At 39.2% G+C, this 27752-nt stretch overlaps 1 pseudogene; it reads left to right on the top strand.

Moving 5' to 3' along the window:
- LOC147227795 (uncharacterized) overlaps nt 1–22368 on the top strand; it is a 412630-nt pseudogene extending 390262 nt beyond the window's left edge.
- Nucleotides 22369–27752: the final 5384 nt, after the last annotated feature.

The raw sequence follows: 27752 nt of genomic DNA, 5'->3' as shown, positions 1-27752 counted from the left end.
TAATAGCCTGATTTTATTCCTCATGATCCATGATGATGAAGATACAGAAAAATAAATGCATAGCAAAAATAGCTGCTTGTCAATATTTCAGAGACCCCCCCTCAAAAAATATAAAATGAAAAAAAAAAGTACAAATCATGTTTTCAGGGGAGCTCATATCTTATTTAGAGGAGCCAAGCGCTTCCTATCTCCACATGAAAACTTACATCTGTTGTACTGTTGGCTCTTGACAAACCTTCAATTTATCAGGCTGAAACATTGTAACAGTAAGAACAGTGCGGAATTTTCTTTCACATGCAGCTACTTGTCCTTGTACGAATATATAAATATTTTTCTCCGGTAAATAAGTCACAAAAGCCAAAAACTAGCAAAATAAATAGGGAGGGGAGTCAAAATACTGTAGGCTTTTTTTTCAAAAATCAGATTAGGCTTGAAATGCTTGCGTGTTGAACATGTTTGTGTAAAAAGTGTAGGAACGGCCTTTGGGCTTAAGGAGGAGAGATGATACGTGCACAAGAGAGATTCGCCAAAAGGCCGCATGGAGTCTTTACGCCAGATTTAAATGAAAATGCACAGCACAATATTTGATTTTCGTATGGTTTAAGGGTGACTCTGCTCATCCCCAAACCATTGAGCCAGGTCACCCCTAATTGCTTGTTATTCCCATGTTAACTTAAATGTTCTATTCTCCTCAGAGGAAGTTCTATTATCTTGAAATATATAGCAGTAGGGTCATTAAAGTGCCATTTTGGAAAACAATAGTCTGTCCCTGCTTCCGTGGGGATATTTTCATGCCACCCCCGATTCTCCCGAGTGTTGTAGATGGCTCTTCTAATCACCATGACTGGCTGACCTTTAGGCTGGTTCCCTTCTGGGATTTACAGCTTTCACTGGATTGACCTTTGCCACCCAACACTCCTACAGACAGTCCCTTCACGTGAATCCAGCCCTGAAGCTGGACAAGGGCTACTGCTGGTGATGTTTAGGCCGCCATGGCTCCAACAGCTTGTCAAACCTCTCTAGGTGGTATGATTCAGTCGGTGGTTCATTAAACCCCACCCCCTGCCATCCCCTCTACCTCCCACCTCCATAAAGAAAGTTTCCCCTTTGGCCTGGAGCAAGGTAGAAGTGCTTAAAGCTTGGCCTAATGATGTGTGCCATGGAAGAAGAGGCTAAATGCCACCACCACATGTGGGGATGATTACAGGAAGTGGTGCAGAGTTGTAGGGGACCACAGGACAGGGGGTGGGCGTGTAGGAGACCCAGTTGGGCATGGCGGCAGTGAATTCTCAAAGGCTATTGTACAAGGCAACTCAGCAAAATCCCCATCCTGCCAGGTCACGCAAATTTAGGACTGAAATGCAGGTGTAGTGGGGGTCGAGCTTTCTTTGTCTTTAGTTAAACTGCCCCCGCGCTTTGTCCCAGCAGATTCCAATAAAAAAAAAAAAAAAAAAAGGGATGGTCATATTTTTTCTTCTCGCTGCACTATTGTGGCGACACTGCATTTCTGTTTCTTTAAAATTAAATTCACTGAGTTCAGTCATTCAGTCTCCTTCCAAACTGAACCTCATAGTCCACAACCCTGCGAAGCATAACATTCCCCTCTCAGAAACACAAAAGCTTAAGTAATACAGCATTTCCTCTTTGGGGGGCAGTTAATCACCCTTGTGCAAATGTGTTTAGCGGAGCATGAAGGCACCATTTCTTGCACACTTCATAATGAATCTTGTTTTACTCCGCTGCCTCGCCGTACCACGCCAACGGATGCTTTTTACTGATTGCCAGCAATCATCAGGATAAAAGTCCAGACTGAGGTTATGGTAAAGAATTAAGAACCCGATGGCTTTACAAAGAAAACCAGTTTCAACAAGCCTGACGACTGTCTTCGATGTCACTGTTTTTTTTTTGTTGTTTGTTTTTGTTTTTTGTTTTTTTTACATTTGCCAAACTGACATTAGTAATTAAGACTTCAAAGGTCACAAGTTATTATTTATTACCTTGTTTGACTGTGGTGAACGAAATCCCCAATGCCTTAACTGAGCAAGTTGGTAACCTCCTACCCAATGAAGTGGTCTTTTCTCTCTTTTCTCACAGACAAACAAAAACAAAACAACAAAGAGAGGCGGTACATAAAGGAGCTTTGGTCAGATGGGTCACATGCTGTCCATTGAGTCTCCGGTCCATCAAGACCATTCAGCAAGCTCTATAAAACCGGCAGGCCGCTTAAATACCTGACAGTGAGAAAAGAAACAAAAACAAAGAGAGGGAGGGTGAACAACAGATAAAATAAATAAGACAGCCCCTGTGACTGATGTGTATAGATGGTGCCGGAGAGTCACTGACAATTCAAGAAATGTGGCTGGGGCCACAAAAGCTGGCTGGAAGATACTGAAGGAGCTTGCTGGGCACATTTTTTAGGCCCTTTCCACTTGGACCCCCTTTTGAGTCTTTGTCTATGCCATGGGTCCATGAGAAAAGTCAATCACAAACACTTGGCTGTAGAATCCTTATGATGTTTTCCCTTTAGCCATTATTCCCAGAGTATTAATCAGGAACTAAGATACTTGCTATGCTAAAGATGCAGGATTTCTATTATTACAAGCAAGGAAATAGGGATAATACAGTGCTCGTCTTTTCACATACAGATTTAGATGTTGTGCTCATATTTTAGCCTGAAAATACAACAACATCAAAAGATGGGTGGAGAAGAAAGATAAATACTGGGCAGTGATTAAAATCCATATTTATGCAGGCCAATTTTCCTGCGAGGGAATTCAATGTGTTGGTTAGCTGGCTCCATTTGATCTCTGTTGAGAAAAGAGATGTCTGAACCTCCGGGGTCTGTGATCCCAGGCTAATGCATGGGCAAAAATAGTCAATTATATTGTAAATTATGGGGATATGGGTGTCAAAATGTTTGAACAGTGCAATATTTTTCTACTAAAAAGTGTGCAGCAATAAAAAAAAGACATTTTATTAAATCAAAACAAACAGAGTTTCTGTGTCAGAGGAGTTAAGGCATGACCTCAAAATACCTCTTAATCCTCAAACAGGATCCAGCATTGGTGCAGTAAATGTTTTCGCTCCACCACCAGTGCCTCTACAAATACATTTCTGTTTTTCTCCGTTCCTTGGAAAAGAATGTGCTTGACAGTGACATGCAGGGTAGAATGTCAGTCCTCACCCACCCCTCATCTTTGATGAAGGTCTAGAGGACCTACAATTACTCTTTTATGCCAAAATCACAACCGACCGACAACAGTAGTATTGAAGTTAAGCTGTGTACGTGTTGAAAGTCAAGAATTTGGATTGCAGTGAGTCCGGGGGTCCGCAGGTGTTTGCTCATTCAGAGTGTATTCGCTTGTGTTGCGGAAAATTAATCAGAGAATTATATTTCTGTAAACTAGAAAAACTCACAAAAGCTTGAAAAAACATGAAGATTTTGTATATGATTTCATTGTAAAACAGTTTGTACCTCTCACCCCCTTTTTTTGCAGTGAACAGTCTCACCTTTTGAAGTAATCAGTTACTGTTTCCCCAGTAAAATCATCTTTCCACAAGCAAGCTGTTGGCTGCTAGAGCCAATCACTGTTGTTATTGCCCGAATTTATATTATTATCCCCTGTATTGTGAGTATTTTAATATTGCCATGTTCAACAATGATTGATGGATGCTGCATGATCAAAAGATAAACAAATAGCAGCAAAGAAAATGTAGCACTACAAAGTCCGTATTGAGTTTTTTTTTTAAATTAACAACTGTCTTCAATTAACCAACATTATTTCTTCCATTGCAATTGATTTCTAAATTGATGGCGTGCAGCATCTTTTGTTTAACAAATGGAGTGCATTTTTCCTTGTAACACCAAGGCACAGAGTGTCCCCACATTGTTTTTCTGTATTGTGCATAACTGCAAAACAAAAAGTTAATTAGGTTCATATATTTATTGAACTGTTCTGATTCTCTCATTCATTTGCAGTTCACGTGCGAATTCTTTAAATGTTTCTCTTTCACTATGTCCAGTGGGCAAAAATAAATGCTAGTTAATTCTGTGCTTGAAATAGCATGTACATGGGCAATCATATGTCATTATCTTGGCAACATAGTCTGTAATGGAATAGATATTATGTTATTTCTTGCATGATGAAATATGGTCCGCTTTTTCTTTGATCCTGTGCACTCACCGGGAAAAAGCAGATTAGGAGGCTCATCAGGAATAAAATAAATCTTGAATTGTTTTTTGGTGAAGCGGTTAAATTCAAAAAAGAAATTAGCCTTATGCAAAACATTGGTGGCACATGCACACAGTGGCTTTATCAATAGTCACCTCATTCCCATAACCTGCTACAGTGCTGATGTTCTCATGTAAGATGCGGTGCCAGCCAGAGGAGCGCATTTTTATTACAGGATCACGTGTAACCTGAAAATCCACACTTTTAGGTTATGCTTTTACATGTGCTCAGAGATCACAGTCTATAAAATAATAAGCATGTCTTTGGTCATATTGCTGTGTGGTCAGAGGAAAGATGAGGGCTCCTTTTAGTGCAGGGCTGAAGTCGAGGGGGGGGGGGGGGGGTGCTATTTGAAGTGAGCACAGAGAGCCAGGTTTGATTGGATAAATCTAGGGCTTCACAGAGGAGCTGCCCCTGGTACAGGAGAGGGAGAGATTTTTTTTTCCTCCTGTGGCATTTTTCCCCGTACAAGAGAAAAAAGATGGGCACTGGAGCTGGGCTGGAACGTGATCATAGGCCAGCACCAGACCAGAGAGCTCCCCATTAAGGTTTTGGGTTATAAACAGCATCTGTTTCAAATGGGGCTAAGACTAGGAGAACACTCACTCCCTTTTTCCCTCTGCCTGTACCACAAATCTGGCACAAAGTATCAAGTCTCTCTTTTCTCCCATCTCATCTCATTGTGTCTTTATTCTCCCTCCTATTTAGAGTTTTGTACGCCTCCTGCTTAATATGGCCCTAAAAGAAAAGGATTTATTTTGCTACCAAAGCGTAACACGGCATGGGCTTTGCATGCTGGTTTGTATTTGTAGCCATAACTTTCATGTGCAAGAGCCACAGACGTGACAACACAAACCACAAAATCACCAGTTTCCTCGACTACTTTCCATACCCTTCTCCTTATTATCCTAGTAAGCAAAGAAACAAAACAAACAGGAGATTTCAGAGATGGAAATGACATATAGCCCACAGAGGAAATGGCCCTTGTATGTTTTTTCAGACATTAAATCTAGAATTACATCTTCAGCACACACAGCTCTCAACTATGAGCACTACACCAGCTGAGGCCCCTGCCAGAGGAAGATGCTGAAAGAGGCTGTGTGCTTCCCTCTAGTGGGCAAGATGCACAGGTTTCTGACGTTTAAACAGTAAGACTGACCATGAAGTAACACCTCAAACGCATGATTAATGTAGACATCAAATCATTCATCTGCAGTGTGTTTAAAATGCTTCTGTGAAGATCCTCTACCGTCCGCTACCTCAAATATGAAATGATACAAATTTCTGCCACGGCGTCATCTCCACATAAAGTCATAAAACCAGACGGCTTCAAGCAGCACCGAGTAAACATGATGTTTTATATTTACACCGGAACCCATGTAATCCTCTCCTGTAGACTAGCATCATCAGGGATTTGCCAGAGAATCTTGCCAAGTTGCCTCCACACATAAGAAGTATTTTGTGACTACATCATGTTTTTGTGCACCGATAGTTAGGCTACTCGCTACCTAGTCGTCCATATCAAAAAGATGTGTAATTGAAATGATTTGCCCATTTACTATGCTGCAAAAAGTCCCTTTATTTAAATTCAGTGTGCTTATGTTGGTAAGAGATAGTGACTCCTGATTTTAAGTTGAAAGGCTGGATAGAAGGAAAAGGTACGTCTTTGTTCCCAGCTTGCGGAGTATGTGTGCAAAGCTCTATGTGTGCAGCATCTATTTGAACACTATGTATTAAAGTTTATAGCAGCTTAAGGCCCCTGGAGTAAGAAAGAGAGTGAGAAGCAGGGGCGGTGGAAAAGAGAGACAAAAATAAAGAGTTTCCAGAAAAAAAAAGTAACTGCTTTGTCTATTCATAAATGACACGACACAAAGTTGCTGCTTTGTTCCCTGTCTTTTATGGCATGACAGTTAAGCTGTAAAAAGGCATTTGTATGGGAGAGTGCTCAGGCACACTCAGCCACTGTCTTTCTGACAGTGTTGTTTGTGCAGTTTTACACCTCCAATTTCCTTCAAATCAGCAAAGTGAGAAGAAAAAAATTCACATCAGATGGCCTGCTCTGTGATTTAAAGACCTCTCTTAGGAGACAGGTCTACTACAGTGTAATAGATTGCACGTGACGCTTCGCACGGAAGGTTGGTTGAGGGCTGGCTTATACAATCACGGGACACTGTCTGGACTGGGACTGACCAACAGATGGTCACCTGGATTAATAGAGTCAATTAATTCATCTCATTATGTAATTAAGGATGGAGCCTGATGAACAGAGAGGGCCGAGCCTGCTTGCCTAAGATGTTAAGCATCTGATTTATCTACTAAAAACCACACTGAGCGCAGTAACCTATCAAACGGCACAGCGGTGTGAAAAACAATTGTTCCAAGCCCAGGCAAAAAGAAAAACACAGTTCGCCAACAACAAATAAATTACAATTGCAGATGGTATCATCCCCTCTCAGTTCATCTGTATTTGGCTGTTAGTCAGACTACAAAAAAAATGTGAAACAGACCTCTTTGTGAGCACCGTACTGGCCCGCTTCATGGAATCCCTGTAACCTTTGCTCAATGAAATGTCTAATACACAGTGAACCTCCAGTGAACAAACAAAAATAAACATCACACAAAAACATTAATTTGCACCGACAGAAACAAACAAAAAGCAAAATTCATACAGTTCTAACAATAGTGAATAAATGCATCTTGCTGTGGACTTGGCACCTCTTGCTTGGGAAAAATCATAATGCATACGTAGAGTTGTGTATACAAACTGATCTGAGACGTTAGCAGATTATATATGGATGAATAACATGAGATGGTTATGATAGGCACTGATAATACATATATCGGCTGAATGACACAAGTTAATCAAGAGATAAAAATCTAAGTTGTTGGCATAAAATGCCAAAGCAAAACATGAAAAAGTAACTTTTAAGCATGTGGAAGTCTGTCTTTGACCACAAGAGGGAGTACTAGTTTCACACCAACATAACCCTGAACTCAACGCAATGTACTTGAAGAGGAGTCTGGAGTGGATCTGAGGTGAAAACTGTATTTTGAGGGCACAGCTGACGAAATGTTGGAAGATGGTGAGAAAGAGGTGACATGAAAGGGTTGACGCCTTGCTGTTCACTCCCTTCCCGACTTCCTTCCCCTCGATCTGCGCACATATCCATTACATCTGGATTCAGACAGAATCAAGTAATCATCATTATGTTGCTTCCTGAGTTATTGCAATTGCTTTTTTCAAGCGAGTGCAACTTTATATGTGTCTTCCCATTCACATGTTTACTCATCTGGCGAGGAGCTAAGGATGCTGAGATGCTCAGCGTGAATGCACTTCCTGGTTTGCATTTGATCTGGCACTTACTGTCGTCAGTTATCTCATGTTTCAGTGATAAACCTTAAGCACATGCTGTGTGAAATCAAAGATAAAAGCAACAGATCAGTATTAAATGGAAAGCATTAAAAGCTTCAACCTTACCTTTATGCCACTTATAAGTCTCTCTCTAAGAGAACAAGATACTTTATGAGAGAACGAACATTTTACCATGTGGCATAAGTCCTTGGTTTAGGGTTTTATCCGCCAATTAGGATATCTCTAGAAGTGATGGAGAATTAATTTGACTGCAGGGTAATGATACAGAGAGGAAGAGACTTCTTCATTGAGACCATGGCGAGACATTTCCCAGCAGGGGGTTTGGCCAAGAGGAGGGTGCAAAGTGTGGGATGGGGGTTCTGTATGTACAGTAAAAGACCTCCTGTGATCCAGAACACATTGATACATGCTATTGTAATCTTGCCTATTCCTATTAATTGCCACTGTTTAATCTTCACATATATTGAGCTTTTCTGTCTTTATTCAATATAATCGGGGTTAACGAGAAAAGATGAATGGCCGGAGAGTTAAGCTGATCTCTTTGCCATAGAATCCTGCAAAAATTCAGCCCCGTCAGAAAAGCAGAAGGATGCTGTGTAAGACAAGACTGATCCTGGGGCAAACTTGGACGGAATGCAAACTGTTCAATGTTTAAGACCAAAAAGGCATCTAGATGCTAGATGCCTTTTTTGTGTTTCCCCTAAGAGACAACCATTTACGACATTTGATTAAAATGCTTGTTTTTGGGGCTGTGGAGCCTGAAGGTCTCAATAATTCAAGGAAATAGCATGGCACCTCCGGCCGGTAGGGTGTGTCTCTTAGCTGGATTGCATTTGCTACATCAAAGAGTCTTACATTCTCTGTGCTTATCTAGTAGAAAAGCAAGTATGGAGTTTAGTTCTCACTGGGGAGCGTGGAAAATTAGGTTAGTGTTGTGCAGTTTAGAGGTTAGTAAAGAGGGCAGAGGAGACGAAAGAAGAGGAGACGAGAGGAAGTGAGGAAAGCGGACGACAACACTTTAGACTAGCTTCTGTGACTATGGGTTTCAAACTACTCCAAGCACTTTGTCTCGCTAATGACTGAACTCACAATAGAAATGCTTCAATCTAATTTAGAAGTTACATTTGATCCAACTGAGACATTTCAGTGTTATAGTGGAGTTGGAGATTTTGATAACCCAATAATAAACTCCATTTCATTGGTAATGTCACATTCCTTTTTGTATTTTACATGATTTTCCTTGTTCCGTTGCTGTATTTTTTTTAGGTCATATGGCATTTCAGCCATGCCATTTGTTGACATTGTTCAGTTTGTTATTTAACCAGCAGATGACAGCATTGCACATTAAATCAAATCCACAGTGTGCAAGACACAAAAGAAAATGAAACAGAACAACTGTCATAGCAGCCATAATTACTTCCAGTACCTCTTGATGTATTTATAACCGGGCCATTTTTTTTTAAATCTTCAGAGAACAAATAGCAACTATTCTTTGGTGGTAGCCACATTATTGTAACACTCATGCAGAAGACAATGACAGAATACAAGTGAGAATATTTTGACGTGAGTCTTGAGGGATTTTTATAATGTGCACCTTTGTCCCCTTATCATCTCACAGCACTTACATCTTTTTAAGGAATGACTGTATCTAGACAGGTTGAAGTAATAATTTTAAATATACTGTAAAAATAGACCGAGAAGTGCAAACGTTTTAAGGCTCTTGCTTCACACACGTGGGACCTCCATCTCTCTTGTTTCTTAACAACTTTTCACTTGAGTATTTGAGGTTTAAACCACGGAATCCTAAAATATCCCTTAAAAGCCTTTATGTGATCTGATGTCTCATTAAAGTGGACTTCAGTGTGAAATGGGTCGGCCTGATTGGCCATAATTCTACAAGGAACATTTTGACTTAAGAGGAATAACCTCATGAGCCACTTTGCGAAAGCACTAATTTGCAGTGTGGTTGAATGTCTGGGGACCCCTAATGCACCCAAAGTGGCCAAGCAAAATCCGGATGTTGGTACAAAAAGATAACATGCAAGTTGTCAGAAGGAGGAGGAGGACATTTGAGCCAATCATAAAGGTATGACACTGATGATATAAGTCTGGGGGCCTTCTAAGATCCAGTATGTGTAGAGAGATGTTAGAAGCATCACATGTCTTTGGTTTTAGTAGTGAAATGAGCTAGAAAATATCGATATCACAGGATAAAACAAGAAAAATGTATAGTCATCCACAATGCATCTAAAAACACATCAAATCAAATTAATCTCTCTCTCTCTTATGTCTAACAGGGCTGAGCTACGTTGAAAATGTTAGTATTTCTGCTTTCCTCACACATAAAAGAGTGTGAATTTCCAAAATGTTAACTGTTGTGGTTTTTATTATCCATTTAGTTTGCGGGGTCATTTTCTTAAGCTAATGGATGCGCACATTTCCCGATTCTTTTTCTTCACTATCAATTAGCACACATCGTACATACATAAAATACATGCCATCACACAGATTTCTGATTAAGAAGGTCTGAACGGCTCTTCAGACCCAGGAGAGGCTTTCTTCAGGAGATCTAAATTAAAAGCCCAACATCCAACGCTATCAGCCTCCACAGACCCAGTGCGCTATGACTACCTAACCAGAAACCGTTGTCAAGGAAGTCAGGAAGGAATAGTCGAATGGAACTCGATTTTGTTCCCTTTGTTTTCTTTGAAATGCGAAATCCATCACTCACACTGCGTTCTCTATGATTTAGCTGGCTGGCCATTCTTAGAAGACAATTCTGGAATATGCTTATCGAAAAAGCTCTGTTGGGTAAACTCCCAGAATACCTCAATACCCTTCTCTCTGTCAGCACTAGTATCCAACATCTGCACACCTGAAAGTGGTTGGTCTTGAATGGTCCCTGGGCTTTGACAGACTTTAGCAAAACAGCATTTTTCCTTCCGTGCACCATGGTCTTTGAATAATCTCCAAAAGCTCTTAAACTAAAACCATGTATATCCATTCATGATTTTGAGAGGATCATAAAGAATGCAGTGAGGGAGGAATGTTTTGTTTTTCTTGAGAGGCCACTGTGCTTGAATAGCTGTCATTCTGTTTTACTGTTCATTTGTGTGTCATTTGCATGTTTTATGTGCCCTTTGATTTAGGATGGCCGCTACCTTGGCCGCGTCTTCTTTGTAAAATAGATTTCCGATCTCAAAAGGGCCTACCTGGTTTGAATAAAAGAAACAAAATGAATTTACCAGTTATTCACAGCACTGTTAGGTGTCCCTCTTGGACTTGCTTTATAACATATCTAAGGCCTGATCTTTAGATATATTTATATATCTCTATCTATCTATATATTAGATATGTTGAACTTTTTTCAACTTACATTAGAGGTGATGAGCTTTTGTTCTGAGAAAGGCAATTCTGTCTTTTCTGATGTGAGGTTTCAAGTTGTAATGGCATTTTGATGACAATTTTTTTTAATGAAAGCCATTCTGTCATTGCATCGTAGCATTCATAGACCAATTTAAGTCGGACCTCAAGGATAAGAACTGCCTTCATGTGTGGGAAGCGAAAAAAAGTCCTTGAAAAAGGGACCTCTGCTGATATTCTGGCCAGAGTTTTCTCACTTCGTTGAGAAACACTGATATGGTTTTGTTTACTTTCTATTGACTGATGAAAATATCTTCCCAATCTCGTAGCATAGCCAACTGCCATCTGGCTCAAGTAAAATGAGCTTCTGATGCTGTTGTGAGGGAGACTCTCCCTCTTGCTGTTTGTGAAAATGCCAAATGTATATTTTCTGTTGACAAATGTGACTACAGGCTACTTTAACTAACTTCTCTGCATAATCTACTGCTAAAAGAAACTACAGTTTATGCCTTAACACTTTTACACGTGGCAGATTTTATGACACATTTGCTTTCCCCGGAGTTGGTTTTATAGTTCTGACTGTGTCTGATTATGATATTGAGTGTTCCTGAGAGTGGTGAGGTTGAGGTTAAGTGCTGTCAGGGGTTAGGTTAAGGCCATGGGTGACATGACTGAGATTGTAAATCATGTGAAGGAAGCAATGAGACAGAAGAAAAGTGAATACCAATCTGCAAGGAAGGAAGTCAAGCGTTTTATACCCCCTCTGCTTGTGTAAAACTCTAAGCAAGGGCTGCAACAGCTTAGTTTGGCCAGATGGAGGAAGAGACTGAGAAGACTGCCCTCTGATGTGTCACTGAGGAGCAGACAACATTGACACACACCCCTGTTACATCTCCTGTGCAACTTTAAAACCAGTGACAGCACCATTAATCTCCATCCATAAAATGAGAACTACATTGGGGTTATTTTATGGTCGGGTATCTCACTGTTTAACGTTAATAAGAGCAAGTGTAAATCAAAACCATCAGTCACGGGCATATAAATACAGAATAATTCCTTGAGGAGATAGAGTGTATGTTGAAAATGGAGAAATACAAAAGAAAATATAATAATGACAACCCAAACTTCTCAAGTAAAAACGTGACCGCCTGTTTTGTTAATGACTCCAGTGACATCTAAACTATAATTTCTGCCGATTGTAAAATGGTGTAAAACAAAGTAGCTTTCCATATACGGCTGATAAAAGCTTTATGTGCCCGGGCACGACATGAGCACATTGTTACCATTCTTTTTGCAGGATATTTTTTTAGGATTTTTTTTTTTTTTTGTCACAATTATGTCTTTGCTGTAGAAAAGGCTATAATTATGTTTTTATCACATCAGCATTTTTAATAAACTATGATACCATCCATCCATCCATCCATCCGTCCATCCATCCGTCCATCCATCCGTCCATCCATCCGTCCATCCATCCGTCCATCCATCCATCCATCCATCCATCTCCTGCTGCTTATTCTGCACTCAGGGTATTGAGCATATTCACATAAGAACTTAAAATTAGCAGTTTTCAGTTGTAAGGATAATATCTAACACCAAGGGGATTTACCCTACAAGCAGAATTCCACATGACATTTAAGCCTGCAAGTATGCTGCACAGATAATCTACCTTTCCAGTCTCCATCTCTTATTCTGATTTTTTTTCAAAATTTGCTATTTCACTATTGCCATTTTCACTACCACACTATCTCTGTTATCTGAGCACAGTTGACAGCTTGTTGGCCGTTCACATTGCACAAGGCACCATTTAACGTAGTTTCTGAAAGACAGGTGCAAAACATATTTTTACAGCCCCACATACATCATTGGAAAGAGCAAAATGTTTCCCAACACCTTACTCTTTTCATGGATCAAAACCTTCCTTTTGACCGGCCAGACCAAACCCTTTTAGTTACCCAATCTGCCCCATCCCCTCTTTCGTAGGAACCTCCCACAGGACCAGCATCCGTCTCAGAGGCTCCTACTGTTGCTCCTCAGTTACTGCGCAGGTTGTCCAGAGTGACATGAATTAATGATAACAGCAGCCTCAGCGACCAAACTCATCCATAACATAACCCAAGTAGGTCTGCACCAGATTATTGTTGGCATTTAATGTATGGTACGGTACTGTAGCGTCCACAAGTGACCCTTTATTTTTACCCTCCTTTCACATTACCCTGCTGCTTAAAATATACGGTGCAGTGGGAATGCAGATATGTGATGCATGTGGAAAATATTTACCTTTGCCTAGCACAGTAGAAGTAATATTTTGGACAACGACTTGACAAGTATAGGGAGGTAGTGGGAAGTGCTTGCCTGATTAAACAGTGGATATTTCTTACTCTGAGTTGGTTTGATACCAATGAGAAACCTTTAGCAAAATGTCAAAAAGACAAAGATATACTGCTCTGCCACCACAACGACCGTGGGAGGCTCAATTTTTGCTGCAAAAAGGGAGGGTGGCAGTCTCCAAGTCATTTCCCTAGAGTACCATTAGGCAGCTAAAGGCTGGTGAATATAATTATTAACAGACATTAATTAAATTTAAGTCTTCCTCGGTGCCTCGGGAAGCCTTCATTGCAATGGGGATTCACCTAGATGCACTGTGTATATCGAGAAGTCACAGATGATACGTACAATAGAAAATAAACTCTTGTATGAAATACCGCAGAAAAAAAATATCATGGATTCTTACAACATCAAATGCTGCTTCAGGTCATAAATGGCAATATCATGAATCCTCATTTAAGCCTTGTATTCTGTGATATTGTGTGTTGATTGGTTTGTATTGAAAAATTTGATATATTTTTGCCTAATTAAAATTTGTGTGTGCAGACTGACTTATCCCATGCAAACTCATGGAACATTGCCTAGAATGACTTGGCAGTCAGTAATATCAGCAGTCAGCAGGGAATTTTTCCTGTAAATTCACAAAAACTGAAAAAAATACAGAAACCCAGAAATGATCGGGAAATCTATCCATCCCTCTTTTAGCTGTAGAAGTACAACTGACTAACAGACAAAAATACCTAAATGTTATATAGAATCTGTGAAAAATGATCTGTAAAAATGATATTCATAAACCCCTATGATTTCTAAGAAATTATAATTATAATTGGTCACATTTCTGAACCATGTCAGATATTGATATTTCTATGGTTGTGAAAAGCCTTAAGATGTAGTGCTTTCATTTATCTGACATGTTTTTCCATATCTAACAAGCAGAAACTGTGAAATTAATTGATATTGAAAAATGCTGCTTCATTATGTTGAGTACATAATTTTTATTGCCATGCCCTGTTATAACATTCATGCATTTTTTCCATTTGACGGCTCAATAGATACTCTTCTATTACATTTATATGTATAGGTTTCAAGAATTCAGTCTGTGTGTTGAAAATAAGGTTGGTTTTGGGGCAGTAAGTAAAGTACCATCTGATCTTTCCCCATAAGACATTTTATTTTTACTGCACTTGGGAATTTTTTCCACAACAATCTAATAAAATATTGAATGACCCCATGAGGAATGACAAATTAACATACAGCACGTTTTTGTTGCGTTCCAATTCTCTCTTGATCTTTCCACAGTCTGCGGAGCGATTTCTTTTGGGGGGAAAAAAAAATGCCATAGAAAAACATTCTTACTGTAAAAGGTTTTTGAGTGGACCATCCAGTCTATGCAGCATAAATGGAAAGGACGAATCCTCACGATTTCTCCTTTAATATTCTCACTATATTAAATCTCTTGTGATGTTTTCTAATATTTTTACAATCTGGAAAAAAGGTCAGCAGCTGAAAAATCTTCACCAATAGGCAAGCTAAAACCTGTCCCTTCGTCTACTTAGAATAAATAATTGTCACAGTACAAAAACAGAGCATGACAAGAAAAATATGAGACTTTATAAGTCCCATATTTGGGAAACTACAATCACAACTCATTAATGCTAAAGCTATAACATAAATTTAGTATTATTTGGTCCCCCTTATGGCAACTTGTGATGTTTTTATAGCTGATAAAATGGGGTGCAATATAATATCTGAATTTCTAATTATTTGTTTTTCACTTTTTGGGTGTGACAGTGGGCAAGGCTGCAATGTGAGCTTGCTGACTTAAAGAGAGCTCAGCATTTCATGAACTCATGCAGCACCACACACCTATGCCAAAAGTGATCTTAATCACTTCTGACCTTTACCGCTATGGCAAGTTTGCACAGCTGTTAGAAAAGTGGGAAAAAGCATGAAGGGACTCTGCGACTGTAATGGAAGTGGTATAAATAGTTAATAGCCGTTTTCCTGCAGAAGGCAACATACCTTGCAAAATTGCTGCTTTATGGTAAACAGGCACTGAAAAAAGGATACTGCAAAACTGTGATCTCTTTGCAAGTACAGTATACAGAAATATTTGTATTTTTACATTCAATGGATGCAATGGATGCAATTCACATGCAATGGATGCAGGCCTAAATTATCAGCACATCAATACAGTACTTGTCAGTGCAGTTCTGCCTTTTGCAGCAGTATAGGGTATTTCATTTAGCAGTATTAATGTATGGATTTTAGTAATTCTATTTATGCTGTCCAAAGCAGATTTGAAATATTGAAACTCAGATTAAGAAGCCTGTACTCATGTGTCACTGCCAGTGGGAAAGACTATTCAAACTTCTAGAGTCTGAGGCGGGAAAACATTTGTCATTGTAAACACTAGTATTTAGTCATCATTTAGGATGGAGACTTTGAATCCTAATTTTTTATTTATAGAACTTTGATTGTGATAAAATCCACTGTTTCCGCTCACTGCTATTATTACTTGACATGAAAGGTTCATACATAACTGCATTAACTAAGATCCTGTTCTAAAAAGTAAGAAAGTGAAATAAAATCATCTGAATTCATTGGAATTCAATTTGATATCTTTTTCTTATTCTGAAAGTTTTATTAATTATAATTAAGACCCCCATCTATCTTGAAATGACCTGGCCTGCTGTCAAGTTTGCAGTGAAGTACAATGCAGTCATAATGCGGTAAAAAACCTGAAAATCTGCTGAAGTGATACCCTGTGGACAGTACAACGTTTGTCGGTGAGCAAATTGCTGACCAGATCAGGAAAGGATTGTCCGTCCGATACTTATTTGGGGGACTGCATCAAAAGTGCTGCATGCAATTTATTACAGTGTTGTTTAAGAAGAAAGATGAGTGTGGAGTTTTCAGTTTATCGGCCATATCCTTTTTCATATCTTAGCAGTGATACTTCACTGTGTGTGGGATATGATAAATGGAATAGTTTCTGCAAAATAAGGGGGAATTTGAGATTAGCTTGACCCTATCAATCACTGTGATGCACACTAGTCCACCTGCTAAGCCTTAAAATTCTTTAGCATCCGATGAGAGATTAGGATTTCTGGTCTCCATGTGCTTGTGTACTGCAAGTTCAAGATATAAATATGGCATTAAGTATTATTTTTGACCAGGAAGAGCATCACCAAAGTCTAAGGATTGTGAACTTTGTTGTGACATCAGTAAGAAATGTCAAGAAATTAGACACAGATACAATGTACAGATGTTATTTAAGAAACCTATCACTTCTAGCGGAAAGTTTGTCACCTTTAAAACTAATGTCATGTGATTGGGTTTAAATGTTGCGGCAATCCCATGGGCAGACTTAGGTGTTCTGACACTAAAAACCTAAAAGTTCCTAAAATCGCTTCTGGGCTTTCTAATCAAGAGACAGTTGTTTTTATTTATTTATTTTTTTTGTTTTCGCCATGGCTGTTGCGTACGCAATCTCTGATTTTTGTAACACAATCTGCTTTAAGTATCTATATGCTATCCCATATAATCATTTATCAACTACAAAAGTATGCATCTCATCTTTATGTTAAAAGGCGCCTGCAGAAAATAAAAGATTGGTGGTAATGGCTGATAACCACAACTTGCGGTCATCACCTGTGGTGGTGGTGACATTATTAACCTACTGCTCGAGGATTTCAAGAATTCTAACATAAATATGTGGAACAAATTAATAGTATATTCATCTGATTCAAGAGATGGATATTACTAAAAAGGCATAATTATCCTATTCTATTTGAGGAGTCAAGTGACATTGAGGTCAAGCCAAATCAGATTGTGAGGAGATTATTAATGGAATACTGGAATGGAGCCCTGGCTTATGTGGTTCACGTGCGATTGGCTGATGAAAAACTGTGCACCAGCATCTAAAGTCATGAAAGTAAACTATTTTCAGGACTGACAAACACAAACACAAACAAAAAAACGTACAGAGAAATCAAGAAAAGAAAGAAAACTATATGGATCAACAAGCCCTTTTTCACTATTGTTTTTTGTCTTTTTTGTAAAGATGTCTGTGTTTTGTAGTGATGATGATAAAATGTTTTTGCTTCTTTGTGAATGAAACTCTATACCACAAGCACCAGCACATTGGCAACATTATTATTTTTATGCTATCCCAGCACGGGGACAACCTCCAGTTAAATACAGTGGTTATGGTTATGGTTATTACTATCTCCTGCAGTGCAATTTTTGTAATATAGTTACCATTACACTTACTATGCATTCCATCCATTCTTGAATGTGGATTTACATCTGAGCTTTTCCTTGATTTCTGTTTTTTTTTTTGCATGTTGTTCCAAAAAGGTCAAAAGAAATTGTTCATTTCATGCCAGAATTTCTCCCTGAACACTCTGTTCAAGCAGACATTTAGATTATTGTCTGAGGACTCTGCTCGGCAAGTATGTTGATTATGGTGGAAAGATACCAGAGTTAAACCCTTAATCCTGAGTATTAAATTAAGCATATCCTTTACAATGGTTTGCCAATTAATGTTGGTTTGTGGGGACAAAAAAAAAAAAATCAACAAAAAATAATAACAATGAAGTGTTCGTCTTTAAAAATGGCCCCTGTGGAACCTTATGAGGAAATCACGAGGTAATACTATCAATTGCTATCTAAATTTGAACAAAACAAAACAAACAAAAAAATCTGATTGCGTCCTGTATAAAAATGTCATGAAACCATTGATGAATTACATCTTTGTGTCTGTTGTGAATATCAGTGTAATATAAATGTGACTTAATGGTAATAGCATTTGATGCTCAGTTGTTGGAGCCATCGGAAGACTGTTAGTTTGATCTCCAGCCAAGACACTGAACCCCTAGTTGCTCCCTATAGTTGGATAAGCACCCTGCATGGCGGCTCTGCCAAAACTGGTGTGAGAGGGCATGTGTGAATGGGTGAATGAAAATACTAAAGGTGAGAAAAGAGCTCCATAAGTGAGCCGTTGCCTTTCGGGTCAAGGCCACCAGATTACAGTAATAAAATATTTGGGTAACCTGGGATGCCATATTATTAATTATCCAAAAATGTGCACACAAACATCCTACATAATGACCTCTGAGCAACTACTGAGATGAAGGTTCACCGTGGCTCAAAAATTCAATTACTTCAAGTTGATGAACATTGTAATTCGGGAAGGGAGAAATATTCTGGAAGACTCTATACCATGAAGTAGCTCTCTTTAAAATGCTTTCCACTTGATACTTTATCTTTTTTTTCCCTCTATCCATACGCATTATGCTCAATATATAGTTGAAATATGTTCAAATATTTTTGAGAAATCAACCAGTCTCCATGACAGTGAGATCCAAAGGTTGGCACCGAACTACTCACTCGATAATTGGAATCAAATGAACTATACTGCTCACTTTTTACTATCCAGGAACTGAACCTGGGCACTGGTATACCTGCTCTTCAGCTCAAGCCTATAAACTTCTCAAAAGCATATTAAATTTAGGTTGGTTTATTGAGATAATCATAAACATAATGATAATAATAATGATAGTAATAATCATTCAGCACACAGTTAAAGAAGTTTGTATCGCATTTTTTTGAGGAACACAGAAGATAGTGGGCAGATGAGTGGGAATGAATCTGCATACTGTACTTGGCTCTCGGTATGTGAACATAATGTGCTAGAAAGCTTCATTTTATAGTCAGGTCATCGTGTAGGAATGCATGTATGTATTTGTGTATATATCCAAGTGTGCCTGTCTATTGATGCTGAACTGATTGCTTTGAAAGTGAGCTCTTCGGGTGAAATGGGGTGATCAACGGCGATGCTTTTACCCCGCCCCCCCTGCTGAGGTGCACCAGGGGGTATGTAAAGGTGAAGTCCTGAGTCTTTGGGTCCACAATGCGAGCCCCCCTTGGAGGGTAATCACCATGAGGCCAGCAACAGTTCGCACAGCAGTGGCCTATGGTTACAAAGACACTCGCCTCAAGAGACATGGCTGCCCCTTTGTATTGCTACCCATTTTGAGTGTGTCCCACTCCAGGGGGCTTGAGAGGCACCACAGGGTGCTCATTAAACCATTAGGAGTGGAGGACAGTCCTGACAGCCTGATACACAAACTCTCTCTCTCACACACACATGCACACACACTAAGCGTACAGCCATACAAGTGCCTTTTTGATTACTGATGTCACTAATTCATTCACTCAAGTGTTTTTTTGTCAATTCATAGATTCATGGAAATGTCCTGTTTTGTCAACAAGTGGAATTACCTCCATGACCTCAACATGATGGATCTTGGTAACAAAGTATAAGAGCTCACACACAATAAAACTTTCACTTTGACTGTAACACTGTGTTTTAAAAACAAGAGCCCATATGTACGTTTAAAACAAATCAACCAGGAAACACACACCTGAAGGCCACTTGAATAGTTCACAGGTATGATTAAAAACACTGAAAACAAAGCTTTGTGTCTTACCAAATACCACGTTATTTACTTAAACCATTTCCTGTTTTATTTCATTGTCAGTTCTTAATATTCTCTGAAGTTCATCGAAAAGTGTTGGAGTGATTATCGGTTACATTGACCTCTTGATTCAATATCACAGTACTGCAATTCTTCGTACCCTTATATGTTTTGTTGTCAGCAATCCATTAAGACATGTTTTTAATGAAAGAAAACAGAAAAGCCTGATGGCAGTGGTAAACTTTACCAAAGAAGCAGCTGATTCAGTTACTTGTACCTCAAGTGCCATGAACTTGCATACAGTAGTGACAGTTTTTTGTCAAAAAAAATCCATATATCAGCCACATTGTTTAAGTCTGGAAATTACGGGTAATTCTTTTTCAGACGGGCCACATTCATATTCCAATTGTGGGAAGATTGTTAATTTGTTTTCAGTTGAATATGTTACGTCCACTAGGAATGTTCGCTAGAAGCAATGTCTGTTGTGTTCTCCCTGTTCCTCCCTTCTCTGATTCTAGGTGGGCATGTGATGTTGTGTGGCGGTGAGGCAGACAGGTGGAAGCAATTGACAATCAGCAAACAAGGCGCAGCTGATTGGCCACACCCATCCTGTGCAGCTTAAAAGCCGCACACACCGGCTGTCTAATCGCCGGAACGTCACATTTCACAACGATGACCACTGTGTTACACATGCGACTACCCGGTTTTTGTCGGTTCCCCCTTGCCAGCTCAGCTTCTGTCCGTCAGAACCCCTGGATCATTCCACCGGTCTGCTACCCCGTCATCCACCGCCACACACCGGGCTCTGCCTGCCTGGAACCCCCTGCTTGACTCACTGCCTTCCCACCAGTTGAGTACCGTAGGATCGTTTAGATTAGGAATCCTTGCCTTACTGAATTTGCCAGTTCATTCGTTCGTCTGTTTGTTTGTAGCCTGTTCGATAATTGGAAACGTTACTTTGTATCGCCACTTAGGTCTGTTCACTAGCGTTAAAGCTAGTCTCCTTCAGTTTGTTAACCTGTTCACTAGATTTTCTAGTCGCCTTTAGTTGACCTGTTCACTAGTGTTGCTAGTTGTCCTTTGCCCCTTATTCAGTTTTTGTTTGGCTCCATTTCTGTTTGTATTTTGGCTATCATTAAATATTTGTTTCTAAATTCTGAGTCCTGGTCGTGTCTTGTTGCTCCGCACCTGAGTCTTTGAATCACCCCTAACTGAATATTACAATTCAGTTACAACTTTTAGCCCCCACCCAAAATAGAACAGAATATAATAGTCCTTTAATCGTCCCACAGTGGGGAAATTTCAATAGAATAAGTCATCCTAGGAGTTACATTTCAATTCACCGGAAATAAAAACCTTTGTGTGCAAAATTCCCTACTATGATTTCATAATGAAAAAGTGATGGGCCCATACCCACTGAAAATATTCAAAACCCTGCAAGTATTAAGATAATCAATTTGGGCCTGGTCCCAGAAAGACAAATACATAGTTTAAAGTCCATATCTGATGTAAAACTATGGAAACCTGTCTCAGAGAGCCTCAGCTGTCCAGTCTCTCTGCATACATTCAGAGCCTGCATTCGGGAGAATCAATGCGGCAGATTGAATATTTAAGTGGGAAAACTAGCGGAGGAAAAAGTAGCACTGGAGAAGCAACTGAAGAGCAACAGGGCCTGGACTGGCTATTTATTTGTTTTATTTGTTTTAACAGGTATGTGATCTGGATGAAGATGTGATCTGCAAAGCTGCAATGAATACATTGAAATGGAAGTAATATTCAGGTAAAGTTATGCTTACAATACACATCAGTGCAGGAACAGACAGTGCTTTTGATGCCACCTCTGCACACAGAGGAAAGCTAAATAAACAAGTCAGTAATTTGTTCCAAGTCAATCAATGGCCCGATCTGCAACGTTCACCCAGAGATTCACTGAACAATCATGAAGTCATCATAAAAATATCAATTTTTTTTTTATGTTAATTTTGATCGATCAGGTGCAGATGTACTTTATTTTCCCATTCATATGAATGTTATGAGAGCAAAGTTGTATGGTTTAGCAACAGTAGTGTTGAGAAAGAGACAGGAAGCAGAGTTGGATGTAGCTGAGATTAAAATGTTCTTATTGAGAGTGAGGAGGATGGATAGGATCAGGGACGACTCAATCAGAAGGACCGCTCATGTCAGATGTTTTGGATGATTTGGACATGAACAGAGGAGAGATAGTGAATATATAGGAAGAAGGATGCTGAGGTTGGAACTGCCACAGGAAGAACAAAGAGGAGATTTATGGATGTAGTGAAAGAGGATAAGAGGTCAGTTGGTGAGAGAGAAGAGGATACAGAGAACAGGGTCAGATGGAGGAAGAGGACTCATTGTGGTGACCCCTGAAAGGAACAGCTGGAAGGAAAAGAAGAAGAGAATGTGAACGTCACTTAGGCTGAAAGTCATGACATTTTGAGGGATACATTTATAAAAACAATACAATTGTAAATTTTTTGTGTTGTTGAGATCCCATCACAAAATTGTACATTTATATAGTTCCTATTCTATTTTTCCCCTTTTCCCGCCAATTAGTGAGCTGCGGTGTCACAGAGCGCTATAGGAGCCCGCAGCTTGTGATGAGATTCCCAGGTTAATATGACTGCCCTCTTCAATCTCTGTCATTGGAGTACTGTTTTTGGACCTGGCTATCTCATTATTAATACCACTGATTCATTCTAATTTTGTCCCAGTAGAGGAAACAAATTACTCTAATGGTCATGATTCCACTGTCACGCCAGTTTTCTCACAGCATGTGGGACAAAATGGAGATGTGTGATTCAGTAGACCGTTGACATGGTGGATGGAAAAATGAAGTGATGGTACTGTGAGCGTGACTTAAGGGTCTCGATATGCCTTGTGAAAACTCTTTCACCACTCTCACAGTGGCTCCGTTTAAGCAAGTTCATCAAGAGACAAAGGCTAGGGAGTTTTTCGCTGTCTAGTCAAATCATTATCTAATGAATATTAATTGGCTAATATTAACAGGCAACATTCTGGTCAAATAATCTTCCAAATATTAACTCATCTGTGGGAGATTGTCCAGGAAAAAAAAACAAAGTCAAAACTGTTTCACACGATGAATGCTCCGTTTCCTCCATCCTGCTCACTGTTTCTTTCCTTCTCTATCTTCAACATCATTCTCCTAAAAATTACAGTTTGCTGTAGGCTGGCTCTTCACAAATTTAGTGCCATTGATATACAGTGTAATAAAATGGAGCAATCAATCTGCATTGCAATTTTGTACTCTATTTGGAAACAGTGTCATCGTGCTGAAATCTAATTATTGTTTCCATGGCAACTGCAGCCAAAAATATTGCTAAACAATCACATTACATTTTAGGGGAAATATCAATACCACTGTGTGCTTCTACTTTTTTTGGTTACTCCTGCTCAAACTGCCAATTTGTGCTAATCATTTGATGCCATTCTGCTTGGATCCATCAGCAGGAATTGCAGTATTTTGTGTGAGTATTCTAAAGGACCGTGTTTCATATCTCTTGCTGCCTTGCTATGTTTAGACTTATCATACCCAGGGTGAGAAAACAGGTCTGTGAAGTTATTAAAGTTCATAGTCGTGGGTTCAGTGATCCTCTGGTTGTTTTCAGCTGCCTCCTCTGCTTATCTCCGTTTCTTAACCATAAAATAACACCAAGCATGAAGCAAAAAGCAAGCAGGCATGCACAAGCTGATGGACATGCAGTAATTACAGACTGTCCACATTACCAGACAGAGATGGCAGAAGCATTTAAGCCAACGCAACAGAGGCAACATAGAATACGGGAGATGTGGTTTGTTTGGTTTTTAAATACTGTGCTAGGAGTTTTATCTGTGCTTTATAAAACTGCTTTATTGGCTGATAAAAGAAATTATTGAGTTTTTCTTTTATAATGGGAAAACTGATTGGATAGAGACATTGGCATTTGAAGTTGAATTCTAGAAAATATAGTTAATGATTTTCAAATAAAAAAGGCACACATAATCATCAAGGATTTTTTAATATATGTTCTGACGGTCAGGTTTGTATTGCATCCATTCAAATTTCATTAAGCGTTTGAAAAAAAGTTTCTTGCTAATGCGAAAGTCTGAAAACCTCTGGTTTGTTTTATGTAATCTGTTGTTGATAACACCACTGCATAATGGCTAAAAGCTTGCTACAGGCCAGTCATACCTCCCCACATAAAGACTTTGTGTGTGTGTGTGTGTGTGTGTGTGTGTGTGTGTGTGTGTGTGTGTGTGTGTGTGTGTGTGTGTGTGTGTGTGTGTGTGTGTGTGTGTGTGTGTGTGTGTGTGTGTGTGTGTTTGTGTGTGTGTGTGTGTATATGTTTGTGTGTGTTTGTGTGCTTGAGCTTCCACAGGCACACGTCATCGCCTGTGTGAGCATGAGATAATGATGATGGGAATGATGTGACACATGTAGGCGAGGGATAGTGCCTGCACGTTCTTGGAAACCTGCGTTTCTCCATCTGCTGCTGTTAGGCAGCCAGCTGCCAGCCTCCCATGGGGCCAGTAACACCAGTCACAACTACTTTGAAACCATGGCAACCGACTCCCCTCTGTGGGCAGCCTATCGTGCATGACCCTACTCTTCTATTTCCCTGCATTTTTCTATTCCTTTTTTGTTCTAAAATTTATGTCAACCACAAAGGATTAATGCAGAAAATTTTGAAATTTCTTCTAATTACATGCCTGTACTGATCTATACCTATGTCATGCAATGTTTATAATTTCATATCATACGAATGCAGACATCACTTAACTGCTACCAAACGCATCAGCACAACACTGAACAACATTCAAGTGGGATTTTCTGCTTGCTCATTTGTAGATACACACGTACAAACATAGAACAAATTTCATCCTAGCATAGATAGCACTACAGTGTCTCAGTCTAAGGTAAACACAGAAAGAGAAAATCCCTTCCATTCAATGAGCATATTATTGTTCTCCCCACCTCCTATTGAGACATTGATTATCATCACTCAGACCTTCAGGGACACCCAGTCTCCAGCAGCACCTCATCAGCTATTTCACATTCCCCGCTCAGTGGGCATTTGAACAAATAAAACCGCATTTTGCAGAATTTTGCTCTGAAGTAAGAAATATGTATCATATAGTTGACATGCACTGCAGAAAATGATGAATTTACTGTTTCATAGAGCAGCTCTATAACAATATTCAAATATTGGCCATTGTGCAGGATGTTAAATATACATTCTTATATGGAAGCTTGAAATTTTCATGATCCATACTCTATGTAAGGACTCAGTAATCAAACTTTTGATCTAAGAAGGCGTTGCATGTTGGTACACATTGAATTCCTATTGATACTGTATTAATAAAAAGATTTGATAAAATATCAATCACAGCAGCACTATATTTTTCCTTGAGTGCTTCTGCAGATCTTATATGACATTCATCTAGGAATCAAAAAAATAAATAAAATCATCCCACACAATTTGCATCCATCTAATATCGCAAGCATATTTATTACATGATAGCACACTAAGTCGCAGGTGTATGTCAGATCTAGTTATGTGAGTTCAAGACAGTCATATTAATGCTGGTTTTATAACCATGATAATCTATATAAGGCCTTGACTTGGATGTGAATACTGCTTATGTGAACATTTACATTTTGGTTTAATCCTACATATTTAATTACCAGATCAACCCAGTTCTGGGCAGTCTTTTTAATGGGTCATTTATTATTCATTGTAAGTCAATGAAAAACCTCAACGCAATTTTATTGCATTCTGGAATCTGTTTGCACTGAGTCATATTAGGCCGTGACAGCCCATGGAAAAACTTGTAACCATCGTCTCATCGGAGAAACATCTGATCACATGTCATTCAGTGGTTTCAGAGCTGTTCCAACAGCTGTCAGTCATAAAATGTCTGCTGTTAATTCCCTGATTCAACCTCAGGGAGCAGTAAAGGCAGTGCACAATGCAATATGATTTTCCGGTCGAATATTATCAGCATCTATGTGGTATGCTGTTCCAAGATAAGATAAGATAAGATTCATTTATCCCACAATGGGGAAATTCAATTGTCAATTCTACAATATCACGTAGATGTCTCCACTCTATGTTTTGTCTGGGGACATTTATATTTCCTATTCCTGTGCAATTTACTGTTTTTTTTCCAATCTACAAAGCTATCAATATTGGTCATTCTCAGATTTCTGTCTGCCTGTATTTATCATTTTTGTTTGCAACAATATGTGTTCCTGTTAAAAAAAGTGGGCAGCTGAGATGCGGTCGTCTTGCCAGCTCACCCAGCGAGGCTGGCAGACACTTCTGCATATTGGTGAAACAACCCAAACTCTCCGCTTCCAAGAGTAAGCTGCTGTAGGTTCAAGCAGTATCATTCAGATAGCTATTTATCCTCCTTGTGGAGTAAATGGATATGCAAGTAATTAATAGTATAGAATATTCACAATTTAGACAAACAGAAAACAATTGCAAAATATTTGAGTAAGGTTGCAGATTGTAAACCGGGATCAGTTCCAATCTCAATTAGAAGTCTGAGCAGTTATCTTTTGGCTGTATGTGGGTAGATAATTCACTTCGAGTATAGAATAAGGGAAATACAAAGTCTGCATTGTAGTCTTTCAAAATATGTTTCGTAATGTCTTCTGAAGCTTCTTTTTCTTAGTTTGCCCCATGTGGTTTTAAATGCCACATCTCTCCAGAGAAAATCTTTAATATAATGCAAAAAGTGTGAACAAAAAGTGTAAGAGGCACTCTTGGCTCAGATATCTACAGTAGAGATAACTTCCTCCCTACGGATATTCATAGCCAATTAAATTTGAGTAGTATTTAAAGAGGCATATCAATGCATCGTAGTAGTTGCAGAGTATGTTTCATTGAGTAACGATACCCTATGCCAAGCAACTTTATAGGTCTCTCTGGGCTGCTGGCTCCAGCACCACTTCGAACGCTGATAGACATTTGGCCAAGATATCGACCTCATGGTTCATTTGAGCTCAGTCGCTGAGCTGTTAATTGGAGTTCAAACCACAGTTCCCCAAGCATGTGCATTATTTGCTCCAACCAAGAGACCCACAATTGACAAATGGAATCAACACCAAATCATCAGCAAGAGGTAGGTATTGTGCTGAGCTAATGCAATCCCCACATTGATACACTACTTTGTGAGTGTAATTACAGTGTCTCTTCATAACATGGATATAGAGACTAAAGATATAACATAGCACAAGAAGGCTTTGGCTGAAAGTGTGCACAAGAAATAAAGACAAGAGCCAACTGGAGAATGTGAGGGAGTTTGTGTTATCTCAAAGCAGGGAGGTGGTGCGGGATGAGAAAATTTTATGTCAAAATACAGTATATAGAGGTGTGAAGAAACACAGATAAACACAAGTGTAACAAATGCACAGAAAAAGTGAACAATCCAAGGTGATAGCAGGTCATTCTCAATATCCAAACAGAATGCGGTTTCATATCTCAGTAAATGATAAGAATTGACCTGGCATAATCAAAAGTTCAGATCACACCACATCACCAATTGTTATTACAATTACTTTTAATACTTACAGAAACTTAAATTTACGCTCTAACATTGTACACAATCTACAGCGATAGTCAATAAGTAATGGGCTGGTTGAGTCATGCAGGCATTTAAAACTGTTGCAAATCTAGTTGAGTCCAATGGTGAAAGCATTGGCTTTTTGCAGTGGTAATTAATTTTTACTTTGAGTCGCTTTCTCTAGCCTTCTTTTCTCTCTCTTTTACTGTTGTCATAGCATTTCATTTAACTTGTTTATGCATGGTATCGGTTGAAATGCTTTTTGGTAAGTGACTAGATGAGTGGACACAGCCTGCAGTAATGCAAAGACTTCACAGTCGCACACCTTCACTGAATGCATGGCTATAGAGCAGTGATGTGCGGTGAGGGTCACAAACTGTAGCA

This window comes from Fistularia commersonii, chromosome 13 (genome assembly GCF_037954325.1).
Source record: "Fistularia commersonii isolate RoL2024-O1a breed Wild chromosome 13, RoL_Fcom_v1.0, whole genome shotgun sequence".
Taxonomy (NCBI): Eukaryota; Metazoa; Chordata; class Actinopteri; order Syngnathiformes; family Fistulariidae; genus Fistularia; species Fistularia commersonii.
The sequence above is the reverse complement of the archived record's forward strand: the minus strand, read 5'-3'. Positions and strand labels throughout refer to the sequence as shown.